Consider the following 13,523-nt stretch of genomic DNA (forward strand, 5'->3'; position numbering starts at 1 on the left):
TTTTCCTTATTCATCCCCTACGCCACCTCCACCCCCTACCAACCCCCTCTAAAAAATTTATTTTTAAAAACAAAAAATTAGAAAATTTTCTTACCACCCCACCCTTCAAAAAAAAATTAAATTTTTTTATGAATTTAATTTTTTTCATACCCCACCCTTAGTCTCCGACCCCCACCCCCAACTAGATCCTTCTCCTCCGTCCCTTCAAAAAAAAGATGATTTAATTTTTGTAATTTTTTTTTAAAAAAAAGTTTCAACACCTTTTTCTTACCCCACCCTTCTTATCCTTTTCATTCCATTGTTTTTTTTTTGTTAAATATATATAACTATTTTTAGAAAACATTTTCCTCCTTACATAACAAATACAAGAATATAAGTAAGAAACAACTTATTTTCCTAGAAATTGTTTTCCTCCTCCATCCCAAACACACCCTACAAAAATATATTTTTGGGGTCAACAATTATTTTTCTAAAAAGTATTTTCTACTCTTTAGTTAAACACTAAAATATATCTTATGAAACATAATTTTTTCCATTCACTAATCAAACACTAGAAAATATTATTCGAAAAATATTTTTCAGTCACCGACTAAACATAACAAAATAAGTAAGAAAACAACTTGTTTTCTATAAAAATATTTTCCACAGAAATATTTTCATATATTTTCTTTCATGTCAAACACACCCATAAATTTAGAGTTTTTTTTTTTTAACAATTTGGGCTGATCTGGGTAAGAGCTGGAAAAACATGAATATTTTGATGAACTTATAAATTTGGCCCGTTGACTGAGAGGTAAAAATCCTAATACAGTACAGCAGAGAATCAAAATTTTTATTTGGTTGTGCGATTGATCTTCATCACAATCTTATTATGTAGCTAGACTATGCCAGATTATTTTTTTTATTTTCTAAGCTTCTTTTATGCTTACGTACTAAAAATCGGCTAGAATCGAATATTTTGACGGTAGAGGAGATCCCCTTAATATTTTATTATTTTGCTTCATTAGTGTCGGTTTCATGCCTTAATTAGGCATAAATATAAATAGAAGGAAAATTTTTATAGTCACTGTTTCAGAAAATTGGGGAGCCCTAGCCGCAGTTTCAAAAATTATTATACATAATTAATGTATCAACTGTATGCAGCTAAGTGTATTTTATATAAAATATGAATACCAAAAAATTTAACTGACTATATTTGATTAAACCAACTGTAGAGTTCAACTAATGTATCAATTGTATGCAGCTGACTGTATGTGATATAAGATACATATATGGTAATTAATTACAGGCAAAAAAATATATCGTTTGATACAAATACAAATGTATCGTTAGATGCATGTGTATAGTTTATATTTGAACGATTCAATTTGTATAAATGAATACAATTTATATATTATAGAATAGTATAATTACAACCTATACAAATAAAAATCTATCATTTGTATTTTGATGGTTCAACCTGTATTAAAGAATAGAATTCGTATCAATGAATACAATTTGTATCAACGAATACAAGTATCAATGTATATAATTGTATACAAATGTATAACTTATTTTTGAATTGTTCTACATCAATAAATAAAATTTGCATCAATGTACAAAATTGTATTAATGTGTATCATAGAATATAATTGTATCAATGAAAACCAGAAAGAAATACAGAAAGAAGAAGATAAAGATGAAGACAAATAAGAGTACAATTGATACAAGTATATTAAGTTGTTTCATCAAAGACTTAGCATGCAAAACTTAGGCCCATTGTCATTCTCTTATCACACAATCCCATGATGCATTTCTTTTCAAATCTCCAAAGTTCAAATCCAACACTTGAATTCTAAATATCTTACCTTCAAACTTCTGTATTGTTACAAACATGTCACGAACTAGAAATCGAGGTCATGATGACACTTATCTCAGCCTATCCCTGATAAGTAAATTAAGTTTCAAAAATAAAGAACATCTGAAAACAACTATAAATAAAACAAGGCGAGACTTCTAGAACAAAGTTAGACGATAAATATAGATGAATATGAAAGTCCGAACAAAATACATAACCATCCCAAAATTTAATATCATAAGTACAAGCGCATCTAAAAACCACATTCGAATCTGAAATACTACATAAGTTTGTCTTCAAAATAAATAAAGACACAAGTATATAAGCTGAGGCCTGAAACCAACTCTGAAAGCCTAAAGCATGACAGTGCCTCGAAATCTCTAACTAATAAAGTATAAACTCAGCAACCGTGTTGCACTCGTACTAGGATCTGCACTGAAAGAGCACAATAGGAGTGAGTAAAATTCACTTGTACTTAGTAGGTATTATAGGCCGATTGAGCAAAGCAGAAAATAATACAAGTAATGAAAATACTGTGAGCACGCAACCTGCAAGAAGTAAAGTTTTCAACTTGTAGCTCACACTGTCTCCATTAACAATTCTTATATATATAAGCAAAATCAATAGAAATAGGCATTCACAAAATTATACATATAAAAGAGATTCACACATCAAGTAACACATAAAAACAGCACATGATATGCAGATGCAATGCACTACAATGTACGATGAAGTGAATGATTGAAATTCATTGCATTACTCTTTATATACACCTACCCAGCCTCAGTACTCAAAAAATAGGATCCACGGGGGATTCACAACATGTATACTATCTCAAATTTTTTACTAGTTTTCATCTTATGTGTTAATCTACCCGACCTGCACATTCTTTGATCACATTTTAAAAGTGTCTCATTTTTTCCAAATTAATATTCTTCAATTGTATCGATATCTCATAAATGTGTATGTATGTAATGAGGATATAATTCTCACGATCAAATCAATATGAAAATATATTAAATTCATTCAATACGTATACAAGTGAGCTAAAAAATCAACTCGATATATCAACAATTCATGATATTAGTTCTAGTTGGACACCACTATAAAAAATTTGCATGTAAGACAACATTACTATCGTATAAACTCATAACTCAGGCATTTCTATCATGATAAAGTCAAACAATACTCAATTAAACCTATAATTGATATTTAAGCCCCCACTCGGGCATCAAATTCAGAAGTAAGTCATTCAAATACACAAATAAGACCAATGATGTCAAATAAAGTCATCGCACGAACAACACGTAGTATATAATATCATAAATTAACATAAACAAAATATAGGCCCCCCCGCACGGACATCACACAATATATAATAGCTCAAAAATCATATTCCATAGTTATTTTTCTTAACCTATAACGTGCTTTACTTATTCATTAACTAGTCATCCCAGTCTGAAGAAAGTTAAGTCATAACCGCCTCAAAATAACAAAATTCACGCCTAAAGTCCTTCAATACGGAGTCTTTCCCTTTTGAACGACCTTAAAATCGACTACAATAATTAAATATAGTATCTATGCATCAAAAGAAAGATAATAATACTCATATTGCCCATATTTGAGCTAGGTCCAAAACCGATTCAAAATGGAAGGAGAAAACTAAAAATTTATTTTAGAAATACATTCCCTAAGGTTAAAGGAATCTACAGTTGAAAAACTATGCAAAAATGAGTTAAAAATGAGGTTCAAATTACAGAAAAAAAATCATTTTAAGCTTTTACAAAAAATTCTCAAATTCCATGTTAAAACAAGAATAAAGAGTGCCTTGATGAATACAATTCAACATAAAGTAATCAAATCATGGGTTTTGAGCTTCCCAAGCTCAAATACTGATAAAACCCCTAAAATCGCCCAAACTGAAGCTCAAAGTCCAATAAAAGTGTAAAACCACAAAATGGTGTTTATATTCGGAGGTGGTTATTTTAGCGACTAAATGGCCTCTAATGTGATACCAGACCACTTATGTGATGCTTGGTCGCTAAAGTGACTGTCGCTTAAGAGGTCTTGGGCCGTTAAAGTGGCTAATGCTTAAGAGGCTACCACTTAAACTGTCCTTGGATTCTTAAGCAGCTGGCCGAGATATTAGCTACTGCTGATTTTGGTGTAAGCCAATAATGCTATGAATGTACCTCAGGGTTTGGCCAGGATCGCGTATAAGTAGACTATATATGCTACTAGTCTATTTTCAACGTTATAGACTCAATGACATCATCAGTTTTTTGAAAGAAAGATAGTTTTCTATAAGTTAACCCAGGGATCCCTTTTAAGGTACATTTTCATATGTATTTTAAATAGAGGACCAAAATGCAAACTAATGGCTTCAAACTTGAAATAACAGATACGAAGCCGAATTGGATATTTCAAATCTAATGAAACTATCCAAATCTCCATTTTACTCTTAGAACATCAAATATTGATTAAAATAAACTATGAAACTTTTAAAGCTCCAAAACAACTCAAACTCTCCCAAAACCCTCTTAAAGGCATTAGGAACTGTGCTAACCATCCCCACACCTCAAAATCAATATGTAGCGACTAAGCGGAAAGACAAAATGGTTCAATAACATTGAAAGTAAAATTTCACACTTCAGGTCATAACAATATCCACCACTAAGACTCTAGTTCGTCCTTGATCTAAAAGGCAAGGAAATATCTAAATCAATAAAGATCTAAGGGTAAGTGATATGCATGTCATACTCGACCTCCCAAGTAGGATCCTCAATGGGACGATGTCTCTATTGAACCTTAACCATATGACTATCTCCAAAATATAACGATTTAACATATCTGACTAAAATAGGCATCAAGGAGAAAAGGTCAACCTCTTATCCAACTGAACTAAGTCACAAAAAAGTATATGAGACTCATAAAAAATATAACACAAAACATAAACATAGAAGACTGGATGAATGGCTGAAATAGATAACCCATAAGCTACCTCCCTAACTGTCCGAAGAATCTTAAATGGCCTAATATACCTGGGGCTAAGGTTGCCCCTCTTCCCGAATCTCATCACGCCTTTTATGGGCTACACATGAAGGATGAGTCGATTGCTAATCCAAGTTTCAAGGCATAAAGGCTAAGGCCCACATAACTGCTAAGCGTACTCTGGTCTGCATGAAGTCTATCCTTAATCACCCAAACCCTATCCAATACTCGCGAAACAAATCAGTATCATGAGGTCTAACCTTTGAAGTCTCAAACTAACCAATAAGAGATTGATTATGCCTACCATAGAATGCCTCAAAAAGTGCCATCTCAATACTCAAATAGTAGCTATTATTATAAGTAACTCCACAAGGGATAAATACTACTCCTACTGACCCCCAAAGTCTGCCCTGACTGACCATCAATTTAGGGTTGGAAAGTTGTGCTAAGGTCAACCTAAATACCCAAGTCCTCCCAAAAAGCCTGCCAGAAGCTAAAAGTGAACACTAAAACTCTGTCTGAAATAATAGACACGAGTACCCCATCAAGATGAACTATCTACAAATATAGATGCAATCCAGCCTCTTAATATTGTAGGAAATTTGAATAGGTATAAAATGGGTTGATTTGGTCTTTCAATCCATGAAAACCCAAATATTGTCAGAACCATGAGAAGTACGGGGCAACCCATTCATAAAATACATGGTAATTCTCTCCTATTTTCACTAAGGAATGGGTAATCTCTGAAGAAAAACACCTGGTCTCAGATGTTTGTCCTTCATATGCTGACAACACAAGCAATGAGATACAAAGTCTACTTCTCATATCCTTGATGGATGAGGACTCACCACTACTGCTGCTGAGTAACGCTGAGCTGCCTAAGAATGGTTGAGAAACTGAGCATCCAAACCTATGTTATAGGATGACATAACGCAAAACAAAAGTATGCGGTCAACACTTTGAATGTACTAGTATATGAGATGAGGACTGTCTGAAATGCATGAGGTAACTGAGCATGAATGCATGAACATGTAATAATCTAAGAATGCAAGACCAAATTAAATATGTTTCTAAGATAATCTATTATCTGAAATACTGAAGGCTATATAACTGGATGATTGAAAATCTGTACACTTGGTCGAGCAAAGCTGAACTAAAATACACTGAATACTGTACTGAGTCTGTGGGAGGTAACATGTAACCGACATGCACAACCTAAGCTAATAGAGGTCCAACTTGTAACCGCAGTTGGAAGGGTGTTAGTACCTTACCACGATTACTAATACTAGCTGTGTAGATCAACTAAACTGGTGTCCCAAAGGACTAGAGAATCACCCTCTACTGGCAGGTGCTCCTATGAGGTATATGTCAACCCTCAACTAGTGGAAATACTATCAAACCTATGCTGGCTACGTAGTTTTAGAACTCAGGGATTGCTACTAAGGTTACACACTTTACTGGCAAGTGAGCCCCCATCCCTGGTTTTGCTCGGTTATAAATCTTACTCCCAACTGAACTGGCACTGATATTGAACTAAACTAAACTTAACTAAACATAAAAACTGATAATTTCTATCATGATCTTAGTAACTAAATAAATGGTAACGTTCCTGGCTTTACTGAAAGCATTACTGGAAAGGTCTAACATATAAGTAAACACGTAGGTATCGGGTGTTCATAACCGGCTAGCACTGAATATCCATATAATACAATATTCAAGCTTAAAAACCATAGTGGGAAGTCATGGTTCAAAACCCAACACATAGGCACTTCGTTAAACATGTGAGAATCACAAACTTGGATCTTGGAAAATATCTTAAAACATGGGAAATCAACTTGATTACGTGACTGAGATTATAACTTGCAATATAACATGAAATTCACTTGAATATAGCATGGGAGGTTGAATTTATCATGGAATCATTCTTTGATATGAATAGAGTCGAACTACTAAGGACAACACATGAGTTTAATCAATTTTGAGCATATAAAACTCCATAAAAAAGAAAAACTTGTAATTTAATTGAAGAAGAGGTTCTTGGGCACCATGGGTGAAAGGGACCCACAGATGAACATCCCACATACCTTAACAACTTAATTCTTGAAGATTCCTTGGATGGGAAACTCGAACTCTTAATTTCTTAAGAATGAAGCTTGAAATTGTTGTTGGGGAAGAAAGAGGGTTTTTTGGGAGCAATTTGAGTGAAAGAGCAAATAATGCTCTTTAGAATCCCCATATTCCAATGTCACCCATCCACCAACTTTAGGCACACAAACTCGGCCTCTAATCCTTAAAATACCATCAGAATCAAGAGATGCTACCTTAGCCTCGCCATTGAACACCTTATTTGAATCATTCTCAAACTTTTATCAATAATCTGGTGGGCTTAAATCTATTCTATCAAAGAATATCTAGCATCAACAACAGATAAAACACATTCGCATGTCAAAATATAAAGCCTAACTATTATCTAAAGATAGAACCTTAAAGGCTAAAGCTAAACTCCACATACTAGTCATCTTTCGAATTAATCCATGCACAACCACATTAGCCTTACCAACACCAGAAGCATCACAAAATATGGTAAAGTCCACGCCCTCCTTAGGCAAGGTAAAAATAAGGGCTAAAGTCAGCAACTCTTTTAGCTTTTGTTTGCTCTTCTCACACGCATCCAACTATGAATGCCATTTTTTTGAGTCAACTTAGTCAAATAAGTCACAATATATGAGAAAAACTCTACCAAATACTGATAATAACCCATCAAACTAATGAAACTCTAAGTTTCAATAGGATAAATAGGTCTAGCCTAATCAAGAATCCCAACTCTCTTGGTTAGATAAGCCGTAATGCCATCTTTGGTGACCAAAATACCTAAGAAAAAGATTAAAACCAATGAAAAATAACACTTCAAAAACTTGGCATACAATTTATCATCACGCAACCTCTGAAGTACAATCATTAAATGCTTCATATAGTCGACCTCACTCTTGGAATTCAAAGGGCGAAGAAAAAAAAGAAATATTTTTGTCCAAAACAAAAAGAAACATGTGGTTTTGTTTCATATCTAAGAGCTCTTTATACATTTTGTTCTATTAAATTATGAAATAATGAATTGAGTTCATATAGGTATTTTGGATACTGCTAGTCAAATAGCCCTTCTGGCTATATTTTCTGTTACTCCACCCATTTCATAAAGTATTCACCCTGATTTAAAAACAGCTACCCAATATTTAGGGGATCATTTTCCTGAACCCATATGTGTTTCTGCGGGTCTTAGTGTAACTAGTTTGTCTAGAAATATACGTAGGCGGGATGCCCATGACGGTTACGTGTTGGATGAACCAAATCCTCATTGAATTTTATTTTTCCATTAGATAGGGCTCACATATGTTCTGTAGTACCCCCCGTGAATACTTCTCCTGTATGAAAAGTTCTTAATGTTAATTGAGTACCTAGTTCTCCAATCGATTGAATTTTAATAATACCTACAACTTTCCCCAAATCAACCAGGTCACCATGAGTAGGACTCCGACCATAACATAATCGACAAATCTAAGATGTACTCCTGCAAGTAAAGGGAGTTCGAATAGAGATTGGTTAACCAAGAAGTAGTTTATAAATATAGTCACAAACAAGTCAAGATACGATCAAAATACCTAGTTTATCAACTCCATGAATGATGTAGGGGCATTGGTGAACCCAAAAGACATGATCCAAAACTCAAAATGACTGTATCAAGTTTAAAAATCCATCTTCAGAACATATAAAGCTCTAATATTCAACTGGTGATACCTGGAAAACCCTGAAGCTCCCTGAAACTAGTCTTCACCAATGCAAAGAAGAGGGTAATTGTTCTTAACCATTACTTTATTCAATTGTCTATAATTAATACACATATACATAACCATCCTTTTACTTCACAAACAAGATAGGAACATACAATGGAAATACACTAGGTATAATGTACTCTTTATTCAATAAACCTACAAATACTCCTTCAACTCTTTTAACTTAGCTAGGGCTATCTTATAGGGAGGGAAAGAGATGGGCTTGGTGTTTGGCTCTACATCAATAGAGAAATCAGTAGCATGATTTGAAGGTATACTAGTGATGAGTGGTAAATTTACCACTCATTAACATCTAAATTCTAGTTCAATACTATGATAAAACATGGTAAATAAGGCAAATTCTCCATTAAAACACATTAATTTTTAGATTTTTTCATCTTGTAGGTCTTATGGTAAAAATGAGAAAAAATCTAGTGAAAAGGAAAGGAAAATGGACAAAAAGGAGCAAGAAGTTGGGAATCAGGCAACCCACAATTATCATGATCTCAGTCCAAATGATAGTGATCTTGGTCAGTCAACCAGGGTCACCAATATCCCTCGTGACCAAAAGCCACACGATTGCGGAAGCACGATTGCGATCCAAAGAGCTCGATCGCAATGGAGCGATAAAATGTCCAAGGAAAGTTTCATAATTTTACTAAGCTGAGTCCCAAATCTCAAGGGGTTAAAATCATTTCACAAGTGAATCCATTTATCTTTTATCCACCTATCATCTATCTGGAAATTTTTAGGGGAAACACTATTGTACTACTCTTGGGTGAAGAATACATTAGAGTAATTCCTAAGTAAAGGATTGACAATTTCAATTGAAGGTTTGTTGAAATTTAAAGTTTTGATTTGCATTCACTTTAAATTTCATGGATAAATTTAGTGAAAATTTTGGTATAACCTTACTTTCTATCTTTATGAGTTGCTATTTCTTCCTCTTGGGTTTATTCTTAATAAGGGTATTAAAGTGTATGGATGTTGGTGATTTGTCCACCTAAGTAGCTATTTGTTATGGTTTTTTCTTATACTCAGTGCTTGAATTAGAAAATATGGGTAAAAACCCTAATTGTTTAGTATTTCATACCATCCTTCAAATAGGGGTATTTATGTATAATAACTTGAGTTAGCTTGTGGGATGACATCATGTTAGAAATAAGGGTGTTGTTTGAGTTAACTCATTTGATAGTACCATCTTAGAAATAAGGGTGCTAATTGAGGTATTAGATTGGTTGTTTGGCCATATTCACGAGCTGTTCAAAAGAAACAACAAATAAAATTTAGTGTTTTATTGAAAGATTGACACTAATACCTTTAAATCTAGCCTACCTATGACTATAGCTAAAGTTGGATAAATTCTCAATTTCCCAACATTCAAAGCAAAAAATAGTTCATCCCTAGATATGTTTCATAGAATCTTAGTGCACTCTCTGGTTTTATCAATTGTATTCATGGTTAAGTAAAGAGAGTTCTTGCCACTTGGATAGAATAGGTTCATATCATGGTTTTGAACTCGCCAGGCTATCTGATAGTGGAGAGTTGCCTATCTGGCTTGTGACGGCAACAATGGCACTCCAAAGTTACTTTCCATGTTTATGAAACGAAGTCAGCTTCACCCACATGACGTAGACGCCTAAGTGCTTTCCATGTATATGAAAAAAAATGGCTTAGTCCATGCCATAGCTTTCTGAATTGATTCAATATCTTAGAAAGAGTACATAGATCTGAGGTCTGCCTTAGTACTTCTTTTGTTCCGCAGCCGTTTGAGGGAAATAGGCCAGGGAGAGCCGCCATAAGACTAATTTTTAGGCATATATGGAACAATCTTGTACTAAGGAGACAAAGGATTTCATGTGTTCTAAGACTAGAAAAGTCAAGACATCCCATCTTTGGGTTGCAAAACTAGATGGGGAGGCAGAGGGGCACATACGACTGCCAGCGAGAGCAGCCAGGTGACTAGGCAATAGACCTCTTACTTTCCAACATGAAAGGTGATTTCATGATTATGTAGGTGGCACGCCATACGAAATAAAAGCTTTCATCAACACCATAGACATAGAGCCTAATCTTTCTAACATAACAAGTGGTTCACGACCATATAGGCAGTATACCATACAAAATTAGAGCTTTTAATCGACACACCATAACTTTCCTACGACTGAGCTACACATCCATAAAGACGATTTGCTTTTTAGCTACAAAGACTTCGCAAACCTCCATGGGATGGAATAACTTTAAAACTACAAGTTACACATCAAAGATGGTTTATCTTTATAATAAAGAGTTTGCAACCCAAAGATGGGATGGATTGACTTTGCAAGTCATAGAACACATAAAATACTTTATTTCCTTAGTACAAGAATGTTCTGTATATGCCTAAAATGGGTCTTACGGTGGCTCTCCCTAGCCTTTTTCTCTCAAAATGACCATAGAACAAAAGTTGTACTAAGGTAGACCTTAGATATGTGTGTTCTTTCTTAGATATAGAATTAATTCGAAAAGCTATGGCATTGAATAAGCCAATTTAGTTTCATATTCATGGAAAGGACTTAGACATCTATGTCACATGGACAAAGCCAACTTCATTTCATATACATGAAAAGTACCTTTTGAAGTTCCATATTACAGTCAGAATAAGTACCTTGATGAAGTATTTCCCTACCTCCCTACTCGATCTAAAGGATCGAAGTACCCATCCCCATGGAAGAGAGAAATCAAGAGAAACTGACTTTAGCCAATAAATATTTTTAATGAAAATAGAGAAACTATACAAGAGGTTTTTAGGTAGAGAGAATAATGCCTCTAACCTAAAGGACTAGGCTTCCTTTTATAGGAGAAGGAAGCTTACAAGATAATCCTACACTATGGATAAACATAAAATAAAATAATACAATCCTATCTTAACAGCTAAGCTAAAGGATAGGCATTATTCATTATGACTGGATAAGTCTTATCCTTTTCGAAGGGATAAGCTTTATCTGTTATGAATAGATAAGCCTTATCTTTATTCACACCAGGACCTACTAACATGTGGGGGGCCAAATAAAAACAAAACACACTATGTTGTTGGCATATGACAATATGTGCAAGCAGGTGAGTATGCAACTAGCAAGAAGGTGTATCAACAGCTTCATAGGTATCTTACAAGCAGGTGGATAAGCCACTAGTGAGGGTTACCCATCTGATAGGGTTTTCTTGAAGAGAAAGTTAACCCACTGAAAAGGGTAACCCACTAGAGAGGGTAACCCAATGGAAAAGGTAACACGCTGAAAAAGGTAACTTTCTTGCATATGTCATCTGATATCATCTCTCAAGTAGAAGTATTAGATGGTGACAGCGATGATGATCTCGCGTATCCTTCTTCTATCAACCAGTCTACTTTGTGCTTCTTCCTAAGGCGTTCTTTTCTTTCCAAGATTCTCTTTATCGATCTGGTGAGGTACCTCTTCTTTTAGATAAATCTTTGCATTCCTATAGAAGAGCCTTTATTTGTACGCTTGTGGCTTTACTGATTTTGAATTCATACGGTGACTGATATTCTTTTGCTGTTTGTCGGACTTCATCTCGATAGGGATGATCATTGGCGTAGTTCCTCTTCTTTGGAATACATCTATTTTGCTGGAGAGTGATGCATTGTGCTTCATAACATCCATCTTTAAGAGAGAGCATTAAATCAGGAAATTTCCAGAGCAGTGAAACTTCTGATAGTGAAATTTCCGACTGAGCTCAAACTTCATGGCCTGTGATTCCTACTAGATGATAAAACGTAAAGGCCGTTGTATTATAAGAATCTCTAAAGAATCAAATCCAGTATAGTCGTGGCTTAAACCACGACATGAATTTTTTGGAATTTAGTTGGATTTGATCATAATACCTGAAGGCATAACACTTGAACTCCATGACAGTATAGTACTGATAGGAATTGTACTAGAACAACCATAGTAGTTTTTACTGAGAATCATCGGCTAGTATAATGAAAACATAACAGAAGAGATATCTCGGATGTTCTCCAAATGGCTTTAATATGGATTTTCTATACCTGTTGGATTCTTAAAACTTTTTGAAAGTTTGGATTTCTCGAAGGATAGATAGATCTAAAGTATCCATATATATGAATAGATCTAGAGAGAAATTAGATTTTTTGGAATATAATATTCCTGATGTGTTGAGCATGACGGACTGACTGACCAATTTTTAGTTATATTCTCTAGTGATGGATATCAGGTAGAGATCAACAATATTAATATCTACTAATACTTCATAAACATCTATGGAGAAGATGGTGTCCTCCGTCGGTTCTTCATCTAGCAAGAAGATCGATTGAAGGTCGTCCTCTTTGTCAAGATAGATTCCAGCATGATTAGCTATTTTTTCGAAAGGATGGACAATGTCTTTCAGCTTCTTGAGTTGAGGACAGTTCTTTGCAAAGTAACCAGGATTTCTACAGATGAAGCAGCTATCAGTCTTCTTCTTGTAGTGTTCTAGGCTCCTTTGATTGAAATACTCAGTTTGATCAACTAGCTTAGTCTCGTCGTCTAAAGCCCTGGGTAGTTTGAATCTCCTGAACAACAGCTTTCGCTAGGAACCCATCTGTCAACTTAAATGGGACTTCATAAAAAGACTATTCCCACTATAATAATGATCAAGAACTGGGTAGTTCGCAATAATCTGCTTCAGTACAGATCTTTTCTTGCATAAACTGTTCAAGGCCAAGAAGATGGCATGCCTGGCAGAGCTCACATCTTTGTAGAAGTCTTACAACAGGATTCTAGTATTAACTATAATGTCTTGGAATATGACACAATTGATTTTATCGACTATCCCAAGTGTATTCCACTAGAACATGGGCATTTCAGAGAATC

This window comes from Capsicum annuum, chromosome 5 (assembly GCF_002878395.1).
Source record: "Capsicum annuum cultivar UCD-10X-F1 chromosome 5, UCD10Xv1.1, whole genome shotgun sequence".
Taxonomy (NCBI): Eukaryota; Viridiplantae; Streptophyta; class Magnoliopsida; order Solanales; family Solanaceae; genus Capsicum; species Capsicum annuum.